This window comes from Anoplopoma fimbria, chromosome 7, assembly GCF_027596085.1.
Source record: "Anoplopoma fimbria isolate UVic2021 breed Golden Eagle Sablefish chromosome 7, Afim_UVic_2022, whole genome shotgun sequence".
NCBI lineage: Eukaryota > Metazoa > Chordata > Actinopteri > Perciformes > Anoplopomatidae > Anoplopoma > Anoplopoma fimbria.
In genome coordinates, this window is record NC_072455.1 from 13452036 (window position 1) to 13464853 (window position 12818).

The 12818-nt window shown below is 45.1% G+C and overlaps 1 protein-coding gene across 1 annotated transcript in view; it reads right to left on the reverse strand.

The window, feature by feature from the left end:
• Nucleotides 1-12818, reverse strand: part of kirrel1a (kirre like nephrin family adhesion molecule 1a) — a 30364-nt gene that overhangs the window by 16621 nt on the left and 925 nt on the right.

Genomic DNA, 12818 nt, shown 5'->3' on the forward strand with positions numbered 1-12818 from the left:
TTACCAATCATAACAATGGCTTCTGACAGTGCAGCACATTAATATTCTGAAGATAAAGGAGATGTGCGAGGATACACAGTGAAAAGGGAATCAGATGCAGATGGGGCTTTGCAGCATGCATACCTAGAATTATTTAGCACTGAACCAAAAATAATAATAATAGCGGCCCTTAATTTGCTCCCTGGGGATCACCCAAATGAACTGGATAAATAAGATAAACAAAGCGAACATAGCAACAACAATTGGCTTTGAAAAGTTGGGGAAATCATGTTATATATTTCACAAAGACTTTTACCGTAAACACTCACAAGGCACCACAAGAATGCGTGTTTTCACCAGCCAGCAACCACCACTGCTCAAAGTCTGGTAGCTTTAAAGAGCGCATATAGATAAACCGACCTTCGTTCCCTGTCGGAAAGGGCTGTTTGACAGTAACGTAAATTGTGAAAACATTCTAAATATAGCGTACACTTAAACTAATATTGATTTTTTTTACGTGTCTGAAATACGTTTTGCAGTACATTGCTTTGATCAAGTGCTTCTATTCCTCTCTGTTTCTCCAAACTCCATCTACTGTCGGAAAAACACTGACTATGTATAAGTACCTCATACAACCCCACTTCAAAAATGACAAACTATCCCTTTCAGGCTGTTTTTTTCCAAACTTGAAATTGTATTGTTGCTCATCTGTCATGAATATTTGATATCATAGAGAAACACTTAAGATTTCAAACTAAGTTTTCAGAAGCTATCAAGATGGCTGTGTTTGAATTCAGTCAGGGCTCAACTATTACTCTGGTTGCTGCTCGCCCATATTCAGCTGGCCTAAAACTGCATTTTCTGGCTTCAACAAAAGTCAGCAGTAAAGTTCTCAGAGACCAAGGTGATGCCTCAAAACATTTTAATTTACAAAGGCTTGTTTGAAAAATACCAGGTTTGGCAATATGACGAATATATTTGCTTTCAGTGATTTGCTGAGTACATCGCCAGTTGTTGTCTTTTTTTTTTTTTTTTTTTTTACCTTATAGCACAAAAAGGCCAGCAAGGTCTTTTCACATCTAACTTGATGAACTAAGGGTTTATTTCAACTGAAGCAGAGTTGTTTTTTTATCAAAAAAGTATAAAGACCAACTAATATAGTTTCGGAGAATATTATTTGATTCTGTTAAGTTTTAATTAAGTGTGTTTAATGATGAGCTAACGAGGCAAATAAGCTAGTCCTAGTTGGGTGAAAGACAGAAACTTGAATTCACAAGTGCACAGCTGTATTTTTCGGTTTATTAAAGTAAATAGCTGTAAAAATATTTTCTTTCTTGACATTTTCTGGCGCTTTATCTGTTAAAATGCTTCAATATGCTCACTGGATAGTTGCTAACTTTGAGTTTCTGCCATTTGGTGATGGGGAGGAAGTGTATGGTGGGTTTGTTGGAGCTTTTTCACTGAGAACAGCTGCCTGGTGCTGCTGAAAACCAGTTGCAGGCTTTAAAAAACAGCGCTCCATAAATCTGTGAGGGACCGCAGAGTCAGATGATAATACTCTTTTTTATGTTTGACCCCTCTCACATAAAAGTAGTCATGGGATCCACTGTAAATATATAAAACATCTTAGGGATGTGTGTACTGCTCCATTTCCTCCAGACAAATCAAAAGGGATGCTGCTCATCTCACATGCTTATTTTAAGATTTTCTGAGAAATATGGTATGTAAATATCAGATATGTCCCCATTGTAGCAAGCACGTATGGCAGTGATGTATCCGTTATTTAATTAAGGTGGAGAATGTTTAATCAGTAGGGTATTACAAAAGACTTAAACAAAAGGTTATTCTAGACAGTACAATTTTTTTTGCTTTAATTTACCGTATGCACTCTAATCTGACAAAACTCATCCGTCTAACACTAATTACTGGAATGTAAAGTGAGGATTTTAAAAAGCAAGAAAAGCCTTTTCTCAGAGATACATGGGTGTAAAGAGAGTTTAGCTGGGTTTAAACTACCACGCAACCTTGACAATAGCCCGAGGGCAAGCAAATCCTCTCCTCCACCACCTCAGATATGCTAGCTGGAGGTATTCCCTCAACTGCCTCAGTAAACCACAAACATAATCCAAACTGAACACTCCTGAGTGTAGGCTACACAATCTGCAGAGAAAAAACACCCATGCAAAGGCTGAGGATGGAAAACACTGACTCATTTAAACATGTGCTCATCGCCTTCTGATTTCCATATTACCCATTTAACACTTGTCAACATGAGTGTATGTGCTTGTGTGTATGTGTGTGTGTGTGTGTGTGTTTGTGTTTAAAGAAGGAAGTCTTTGCGCGGAGAGCAGTCAGAGCAAAGGAGAGGCAAGAGAGTGTGTGTAAGGCAGCTTGTATTCTTTCATTATGTGGGTTATGCTGCAGTGACAAATTTAGAGTTTGTCCTGATTTCCTTGAGTCACTGATCCCCAAGACACCACCAGGAGACTCCGAGCACCCTGTCCACACAAAGACCACGGTCACAGGGAGCTGCGACCATGGCCACATGCACATGAATACACACACACACACACACACATACAAACAAAAACAGGCAACGCAGATGACCTAACCCTTTACCACATGGGCTAACCAACACACACACACACACAAACACAACCACAACCCCAAACATATAATCGACACGTAGAGGCGGTTTCCTGAACATGGATTACACCACGACTCGGACTGAACCGTCACAGCGGAGCATCCCCATCTCTGTTGGGAATGGGTCTCAGTTTAGTCTAGGATTAAACACAGCCCTAGTCAAAGTTTGGAAAGGGATTAGGATTAAGCTGGGGCCTAGGACAACAACCCCTGCAGACACTGTGACACCAACCTCGGCTTGTCAAAGCCGACACAAAGCCAAAGGCGAGCCCGCACAGCTTGGCTGGGTGACTCACCAAAAGCACGGCCACACGCCGCCATAGTGTGAACCACCACAGCAATTTAGCCCAGGAGCACCTCTCGCACCATGCGATGCTGATTTAATAGCAAGGTAATGAACCGTCAATGTGTTGCTGAAAATGACTGAAAGGGTATATGCATGCAAAGATGTTTGCAGCTATTTTTAGTAAGTGTTCTGCTCTTGTACCCTGCATTTCATGATTTGGCACACACCCAGCTGTTAGGTGGTGAATGTCAAAGCTTGCTTTACAGCATTTAAACACAGGCTTGCCTCGCCTCTGTCTACGGGACAGGAGACGAGGTTGGAAGTGATGCCATGCAGTGGAGGGTTCTGGGAAAGGTTCACTGATGGCATTCAGTCTCATTAAATCAGATGCTATTAAAGCAAATGGCATTTTGTATGGATTGTTATGCATCGATGTAATTATCTTTGTGTCTGGCGCCCTCCCCGTACCCCTCAGTACCCCTCCAACAGAGTCCCCCTGCCTTCCTCTACCTCGCTCTTCCACAGCCAATCCAGCGCTTCGGCTGGATCACAGACTTGCGTCGCCATAGCAACAGCTGACGTGGAAAGTAACTGCCCAGAAAAAAAGTTTTCTGTACGAGCGTGTCTGTGAGCGCACGCGTATGTGCATCTGTGTGTCTGATGAAATCCTCCCCAGCGCTCTGTACACCCATTTTTCTGAAAAAACATTTTTCAATGACCTCATCCTCCCTCCACCTATCCAATTAATAGTCAGGCGGCCGTACTGTTCTCTCATTATTTCTCTCTTTCACCACCCCCCAACCCCACTCTCTCCACTGTTAGTCAATCCGCTCCAAATTGATTTTGTTATCTGTCTAATTCCATATCGCCGCTGCGTGAGGCCGATGTGTTGGTGTTACAGAGGGGCTGCTGGGAAATGAGATGCAGGAATAGGGGAACAAAGAGACGGCTAGGACCACAGACACAGAGCGGTGAAGTGTAACGGGGAGGATGACATCATTGTTTCAGGACGAAGTTGCAGCCACAGGAGTCATGCGGCACTGACTTCGCCCTCCCTGTTTTCTGCATATGACTGTACATACATCGAGGTGTCAGTCCGTCAGTCAGTCAGTCCGTGCACAGACAGATCTGTGTGTGCAAGAAAGATTTTACTACTGGAGTTCTCCCTTTTTTAGTTCCTTTTTAATTCAGAAAACGTATTCAAATCACCAGTGTTTGTTTTCCTAAAAAGCAGACCTGCAGATTTGAATGTGCATTGTAGCCTACATACATTTTTATGACTGTGTGCATGACGTTGGCATTAGTCTGTGACTTATCTTGACGTGCAGGTAATGCACTGCAAAAATGCCAGTAAGTAAATACAGTATATTTTTTTCTAGATATTGTCAAAGTATCTCATTGGGACTTGTTTTTAGACAATGTATCTTGAATATCTTGTAAAGTAAAAAATACTTCTTACCACTAATGAGAATTACAGGCTTATAATGACAAACAACAAGCCTAATGCTTTTAAAGAATGGCTCAAAATTAGCTTCCCCTGCTTATTTCTTTTAAGGCTAAGTATTAAAACTTATTTCAAGAAATCTTACCAAGCGAATTTTCACTTGTTCCATTAACAGACTTTTTTTTCATTATTACAATCAAAAACACCTTGTATTAATTGCCTTTTTACTTCATTTTGCAGTGGCCTTTTTTTACAGTTATTATTTTCACAACTGAATTATTGATTCACCTCCAGTCTACAAAATGATGACATCTTCAAATCGTTTGTTTTGTCTATAGACTGTATATAAGAAGTGGATGTAGTTACTGAGATGTTACTCATTGGTTAGTGAACTACAGTCTGAAGCCTAGAGTTAGGCATTTTGGCCATCGCCTTCTTAGTTGGCAACCAGAAGTGGCACGAGAAGCTGGAGCTAAGTACAATTGATTGCCGAATAAGAAATTTTAAGGCAACCAAAATGTGACAATTAACTTTCGTAAACTGAAAACACACTGTGAAAGGGTTAAAGTTGTAAGACAAAAACACTGTCAACTCCCAGATCGGACAACACTGTGGTAATTAATTTACTAAATGAACATCATGCTGTACTAAAGAAGACTTGAAACTATAGATTGAGACCATAAACTCATGTTTACCAGGGTTATTGAGGGAATCAATCATGTGAGAGGTAGGGTCATTTTCTCATAGCCTTTGATACAATCAGACTTACGTTTTGAAACCAGAGGAGTCGCCCCCTGCTGGCCATCAGAAAGAATGCAATATTAAGGCACTTCCGCATTGGCTTCACTTTTCAGAACCGAAGGTTATAGCCTGGTTTGGTCCAACTAACAACCCAAAGCCCAAAGTTTTTTTAGTTTGCTATGATAGAAAACAGAGAAAAGTGTTCCACCCTCAATCATTATTGTTAATCATTGTTCTGAAGTCTATAACTTCAGTACATGGGGGTATTCTGTTTCTCCCTCTATTCATCTGGCTGTGGGAATTCTACCACCTGTGCCTTCGCTCAACAACATGGCTGCCTGGCAGGACGGCCATAATAACCCGTTGCCATGGCGATGGCCCTATAGGAACGATCGAGAGACGTAGATGTAGTGGAGCAGGGAGTGAAAGGAGGCGTCCCACTGAGTCCACTGACACCGTGTCACTCACACACAAAGGTGACTCCTGGAGGTGGGGACGGGGCAGAGGGAAGATCAGGGCAGAGAGGGGCGAAAGATCCAGAAAGAGAAAGACACAGACTCCTTCCTTTGTTTGCCGCATTGTCTGCCTGCTCGCTCCCTTCCTCTGTCACCTTACCTTGCCGTCCTCCCCCTTACTAGCAGTCAGCGACCTTTCTCTTTCTTCGTCTCTTTTGTGGCCTTGCCCCCTTCTCATTCCCTATTCACTTCCCTTTGTCGGGCAGGCATCTACTTAGAAGTGATCAATCCTCCTTCTTCCCTCCACTTAGAGACCTATTCCCTCCCTGGGCTACCTTTCCACCTGCAAGCTGCCTCTCTTTCCCTCCATCACTCCTCCTTCTCGTTCCTTCTCTCCATTACTATCAAAATGGTTGCTGTGGAAACAGTTTATTTTGAAATGGCGGGGAGGGAAATTATGCTGGAGCTTTGTCTGTCCATTTTGATACTGCCGTGTGCACGAGAGCGCACATGCTCCTGTCAAGGTGTGCATGCTTGTTTTCTATGAGTGTGTGTTTGTGAAGGCAGTGTGTGTGTGTGTGTGTGTGTGTGTGTGTGTGTGTGTGTGTGTGTGTGTGTGTGAGGCTCCTCTCATACACGCTTTTCACATCTGAAGAGCTTTATTTGTACCAAACCCCTGTTACAGACATTGTTACCATAGCTACAGCCAGTGAGGACCACTGACACAATGACACGGTGGGCATGGCAACCCCAGGATCAGTGGTGGGTAATATGATAATTCGTGGACGAGGCATCTGACACATTACGGGCACATGAATATGCTCAAGCGCTGGAAAGCTGGCCCGTCGCTGATAATCCACGAGCCTTTGTGCGGTCTAACATGCCAAGCGGCTGACAAAGAATACTCTGCTGTAACCAAGGGTGACCAGAACTAACAATAGCTGTCCTCTGGATAAGCTTGAACAAGGCGATACATACATCTCAAGCTGCTATTCTGCAGCAGCACGCTGGGCAGCTTGTAGCGCAGGGGTCGCCGCAGAATTCAACTGGCACAATCGATATCATAATGAATCAATGATTCAAGGCAGTGGTTCCCCATTGATTTTGGGCAGCGACCCATTCCTAAAGCCACTCTGCCTCCAAATGCCACGTGATCTAGCACGTAAACATCCACGGCATCAGCTGTGACAGCTTTCAGATGGTCGGCCGATTCCACGGCGCAGTAATGGAATCCAGCAGCAGGACTATTTTACAAGCAGCGTCCCATCGATAAATCACCTCCTCCATGGTCTGCTTTAATTCAATACAGTGTAATCTAATTTTATTGGTATGTGCTGTAGCTTCTTGCAACGTCATCTGTCACAAACCATCCAATAAAAGCCTGGGGCCTTGACCTCCTAGCAGGAAGTAATATTCATACGGAGCCACTCGCCAACATCGCCGCTACTGCATTCTATGGCTTTGAAGAGGAGGCTTCTTTAATGATAGCAAACACACTCAAAGCCGGTAGAGATAAGAGAGTAGGGTGATAGTAAATGGGTTGAGCATTGTAGAATTTTAAATTTTAAAGCCTTGGGAAAACATTAGAAAAATTCAGTTTGTCTAATGCAGTGGCTCTCAACCTTTTCAAGTCGCAATCCCCCAGAATATTCAGGTTGGTGTGTGCGAGTTTTCTTTAGTTTGAACAGATAGCACCTTAATGTACTCCAGGCACTCAATATAATGCAAAAATCCTTCTCGAGTCTAAAATATGTTTCCTCCACAAACATCTGGCCACTCCCTGCACTTAACACGCAACCCCCTTGAGGGTCCCAACCCCAAGGTTGAGAACCTATGGTGTAATAAACAAAGAGCATCGTCTCATGAGTCAAATATGGACTTACATCTTTTCGAAAAAAGCAATGATTTCTACTTTTTCAGCTTGAAATACTCTATAATGACATATCATGATCATGAGTTAATATACGGTTATATCTTAGACAACAGTGTGCTTCCAACTTTGTGGCGACACTTTGTGCGTTTGTCCCTTTCCTGTTTCCACTCGACAATGACCCTTAAGCACAAAGAGTTCGGTCCATAAAGAAATTGGTTTTCCCCAGTTTGGTGTGGAAGAACTTGACTGGCCCGCACAGAGCGCTGACCTCAACCACGTCATTCAGCTTTGGGATGAACTGGAACGCCAGCTACGAGCCAGGTCCTATCACCCAACACCAGTGTTGGAGCTAACTAATGCTCCTGTGGCTGAATGGGAGCTAATCCATGCAGCCAGGTTCCAAAGGAGAGAAGAGGAGTGGAGCCTGTTACAGCAGATCAGTCATGCCCATGGTCCACATATTTCCAGCCATGTAGAACATCTTCCATCAACTTGAAATGAAAAGATGTAAACTGGGTAAAGCCTAATGTGGAGTTAAGGTAAGCCTCGAGGGGAATAGAATTAGGTTGACAATGGCAGTCTTTGACAAAATAATGCATCTGAACAAATTGGTTTTAATGACTTGATTTCAAGGCCATTGACTATTATTACCGCAAAGATATGGCTCACTCATTATTTGCAGTCTGCAACAATTTAGCCTGAAGGCTGTTTTATTACACGGCGAGGGGACGGCGAGCGTTTGCCGTACTGTGGTCACCGATTTAGTTGGACGGCTGACCCTAATGTTGTTATTGTAAAGGGAAGATGGATTGGAGCGAGCCGAATCCCTCCCTCTCGCGGCCCTGTCCCTGTAGAGGAGCAGAAACCGGGAGAGCAGAGAAATGAAGTGACATCATCAGCGTCAGCCACATTCCTGCGGAGGGAGGGGGCGAGGAGGAGGGAGGGGGGGAGACAGAGGAGGAGGAGGAGGAGGAGGAGAATGTCCCAAAACTTTTGAGGTTACAGGACCGACATCCCCCCTCCCCCATCCCCTTAAACACACGATCTCTCACACACACACACACACAACAAAAATGCACCCATTCTCCCTTCCTTCGCTTGTGTGTGCGCATGTTTTTAAGGTGCACGTTCGTGTGTGTGTGTACGTGTTACAGTACATGGGCTCCTCTTCCTCATCATGCGCTCCCTGTTTTAATTCATGTGCCTCTCCTCCTGTCCCCTCCCCCACCGCCTCCCCACCACTCATACCACCCCCTCCCCTTCTTCTCTTTCTCTCTCCACCGACCGGAGGAATGCAAGAACCACATCTGGAACTTATTAGAGAGCAAAGAGAGAGAGAGAGAAGGGGGAGATGGAAAGAGAAGGAAAAGTAATGGTAGGGGGAGGAGGTGGAGGAAGATTGAAAAAAAATTGGAAAAAAAAGTCCAGGAGGGGACATGGAGGGAGAAAGAATGAACTTTGGTAAGCAGAAAAGGGCTCGTTTTTTAGGAGAGAAAGGCAAGGAGGCAAAAAAGAAAGTTAACAGCGATGCCGATTAATGCCAATTAACCTCGGCGGGGACGGGGCAGGGGGAGAGCTCGGCCCCGCAGCTCAGATGTGGGTTCAATCACTCCAGATTCCAGCTCAAATGTAGCCTTTGAACCGGCCTCGACCATATTCTGTCTGAATGAGCAGCTGCCCTGTCCCCACCGAGGGAGCAGTCAGGCCTGAGTAATGGTCCCTTTCTCTCTGCCGCTGGCCTCCCGACCACTCCCCCTCCTCCTCCGTCCTCGTCCCCCTCTCCTCTCTCCCGGCTCGCTTTTCTTTTCATCCAGCACACCCTCCTCCCGCACTACAATACCGTCTCCCCCCCCCCCACCTCACCACCTTTTAAACAAACCCCCCAAAAAGTCTAATAACTCTCTCCATCAGGCTTCACCCACCTGCCCGCAAGACTATCCCCTTCTTTGTCCCCCTCCTTCTCTCCTACTTCTCCCCCAAACAACTTTTTTTTTTTTCCCCCTGTAACCCGCCCCACCCCCTCGCCATCACCCCAAATTGGTCCTCGCTGCAGAATGTGGCCGTGCCGTTTGTGAAAACAAGGCCAATAGATTCAGTCAGATGTGATGAAGTGTTCCTCTCTTGCTCGGGGGACTCTGCATAAAGGAACATTTTAAGGGGATGTATTATTTTTTTTCCTTGGTCTTTTTATAACTCGGATGCCCCCGGCCTGTCAAACACAATCAGGTTATGGGGCCTTTAAATCCTGGGGCTTCACTTTAAGAAAAAACGTTCATGTAGCTGCTGAGTTTTTGATTTAATTTATCTCTGACCATAAGTTTGATAGAGTTATCTGACTGCATTCTCCCGTGCCCTATCAGGAATTTACTCAGTCGTCTGAAAGCAGGCATGCAAGCTGATTTGTTTTCTCCAAGTGCCACTTCAACAAGCATTATGGGACACTCGTGTCCAGAGGAATGCCCTTAAACAAACGTATCAGCCGGGAGCAGCCGTCCCCATGTCACACATTGACAAACAGCCGCCGCAACAGAAATGCAAAGAATTTGTTGATTGAATGGAACCCAATGGGGAACAATAGGCGTGGATGTACATTGTAACATCACAGGCTCCATTCCCAGACTGAGCTCTCCAACTGGTTCAGTGATTGCTTTCAGTGGCTGATGTCAATTAGAGAGGCTTTTGGGTAAATAGGCTTCATTCAGATCCCGTAAAAACCATGACCCGAATTCCCATATTAACGGTAGGATGCTCCAGAGCCACATCTAGCTCACACTGGGATCAAAATTAAAAACAGACTTCTGCCTCGCTACATATGTCACTCCACATCTACACTCTGAGCCGGAGAGAGTTCACTATAGCGCCACAAAATGGTTGGTTAGCCTTGAAACCATGGCAGAATGCTTTCAGAAAGGTTCTTGGAGCTATAAATAATTCTATAAGTGATAATCCACGAAATCCTCAATGGAGGATGTTGACAAATTGGAGTTTCTGTAGGTGGTACTTTTTTTCTTCATCAGCCACAGTAGCAGCTACTACTGCTCATGGTAAATCTCTCACAGCCATTAAAATGAGCAGGAACCAGTCCTCCCAAGTGCAGTTTTAGTGGTTATTACAGCCCACTACAACCCCCATCCTTTTGGAACCAACATTAGTGTTCATTTCTCCAGACCTGCATGAGCTTAATGAAACAGGGGTCTGGTTATAGTGAGATTAGCCCAAGCTAACGACTCAGTTATTTTATTCATTGTGAATATGTAAAACACATCACTTGCTGTGTGATAGAGGATTTCTTTGCCCAGCAAATGGAAAAATAAAGTCACTGTATATGAATCAGATATCGAGAGTGGAAAAAAATTGGGATTTATTTAGATGAAAATGTCACAGAGAATTCCTGGCAGCAATGCATCAAATGTTGTAAATCAGCAGTTTTAACAGAGAGTTTTAGTATAGTGCTGGATTCTTTATGAGGCTTTCCTAATTCTTCATTGTTATTTGAACTGTTACAGCCCACTTTGAGACATTAACATGAGTTGCTGATCAAACCACCCTTGAGCAAGCCTTTTTTTTTTTTTTTCTGCGGGTGTAAAAGCCCCCGCTAATGTGTCTGACTCCTCCAATAGCTGAATATTTTCTCCGCTGCGCACAACACAGGAATCCGTCTGAGGTCTATGATTCACGGCTCGGCTGTGTGATTCAGGGCCGGAGTGCACGGCTCGGGCAGCGCGGCCTCCGTCCACACAAAAGGACAGAGGCTGACGGATGGCACACCTGCACTGGAGCCTTTGTCCGAGTCAGCATATGAGAGCCTGTACCGCTGTAGGTGCAGTGCTGCAAGTCCAACCTCAAGGCTCCCTTGCTCATTAGGAAGTTAAAGGCGTGTGTTTGTGATGATTGATTATGCAGTAACGTTTAACAGCTGCATTAATGGTGAGCGTATTACCAGGTTGGTATGGAGACACAAGGCTGGAATACTAAATCAATCACACCAGTGGTGTAGCTAGAAACATTCTGATTCACCAAAGCTTTAATTAGCCGCTTGACTAATAACCATCCAATCATTAGCACTAGTAGGCAATTACAAGTGTGCAAATTGCAGGCCATGGAATACTGTTTTACTTGTCTAATGAAAAGATAAGAGTCTGGTTGCTCTTAAGAAAAAAGCTCCTAAAACCTAAGACAAGTATTATCTCTTTTGAGGTGATATTAACTTCAGATCTCTCTGGGTTATGTTGACTCCTCTTTTGTTTTTGTTTTTAAAAGCGCGGTGCAACATTTGAGAGCGTACATTTACTACACCATTTTACATCTTACTGAACAGAAATGCAGCTCCACTTGCAGCCTTGCTGATCTTGTCTTCGGGAAAGCCTTTGAGAGCAGATGTCTTTGTGCTTGAGAGCCCAAAATGGAGAAATAATGGACTTTAAGCTGTAACGGTGCAAAAACAGACAATAGGGCACATGGCGTCACACATGTAAATACGCTGTGTTTATGTGTGTGTGTGTGTGTGTGTGTGTGTGTCTGTTTATGCCCGTCCGCAAGTGTTACTGAGCTAGTCATGTGTACTGAACGGTTTATGAGCGGACAAACAGGGCAACAGCATGTGACAGTAGCAAGGGGTCTCCATGGACAGAGCAGGGGGGGGGGGGGGGGTCTGTGTGTTTGTGTGCTTTGTGTGCTTTGGCGACATTTTACCAGATTGTGTCATACGTGGGTTCGAAGGAGCGCCTGGTCGGTCGATGAAAAGGAGCCTGCTCCTCACTGTATAGAGATTGCGGTGTGCTTGCGTGAACCCTCGACGACACACTATGGGTGGATGCTGAGCACGGCGAGCCTGGCTGAGCGATACAAAGCCTGGCAGACACGGTGACATCATCCCTTTCCATACCTTCCCTTCCCCGAACACGCCCCCTACCTATGATGATGAAGTGGTCGACTGGCCAGCTAGCAGCCAGCCAGCCGTGCACGCTCCCGGTCAGCCAAGGTAGACAATGGGTGGGGGGGGGGGGGGTTTCTGTGGAAGCGCGTCCACGACGACACACAGATATGCCTCGATCAAACAGGTAGCTTATAGAAATGACAACCATCCTCCTCCTCCTCCTCCTCCTGCAGCCTCCTTTCTCCTTCAGCCTCCTGTCTCCCAGCAACTCGGCTACAGCTGTGATTATCATAAGCCAATAGCCTACCTGGCACCCCACAGGTATGGTAGGGGGGGGGGGGGGGGCAGATGCATGGGTGCTGATGCTGCTGCACACGCCTCATTGTGCCATTGTGAAGGCAGCAGAGAGGCTGAAAATGGGCTTTGTGTCAGGCGGCACACAGGTAGGACACGAGGACAGGAGCATCAAAGTGGGGTGTGTGTGTGTGTGTGTGTGTGTGTGTGTTGGTGGTTGGGGT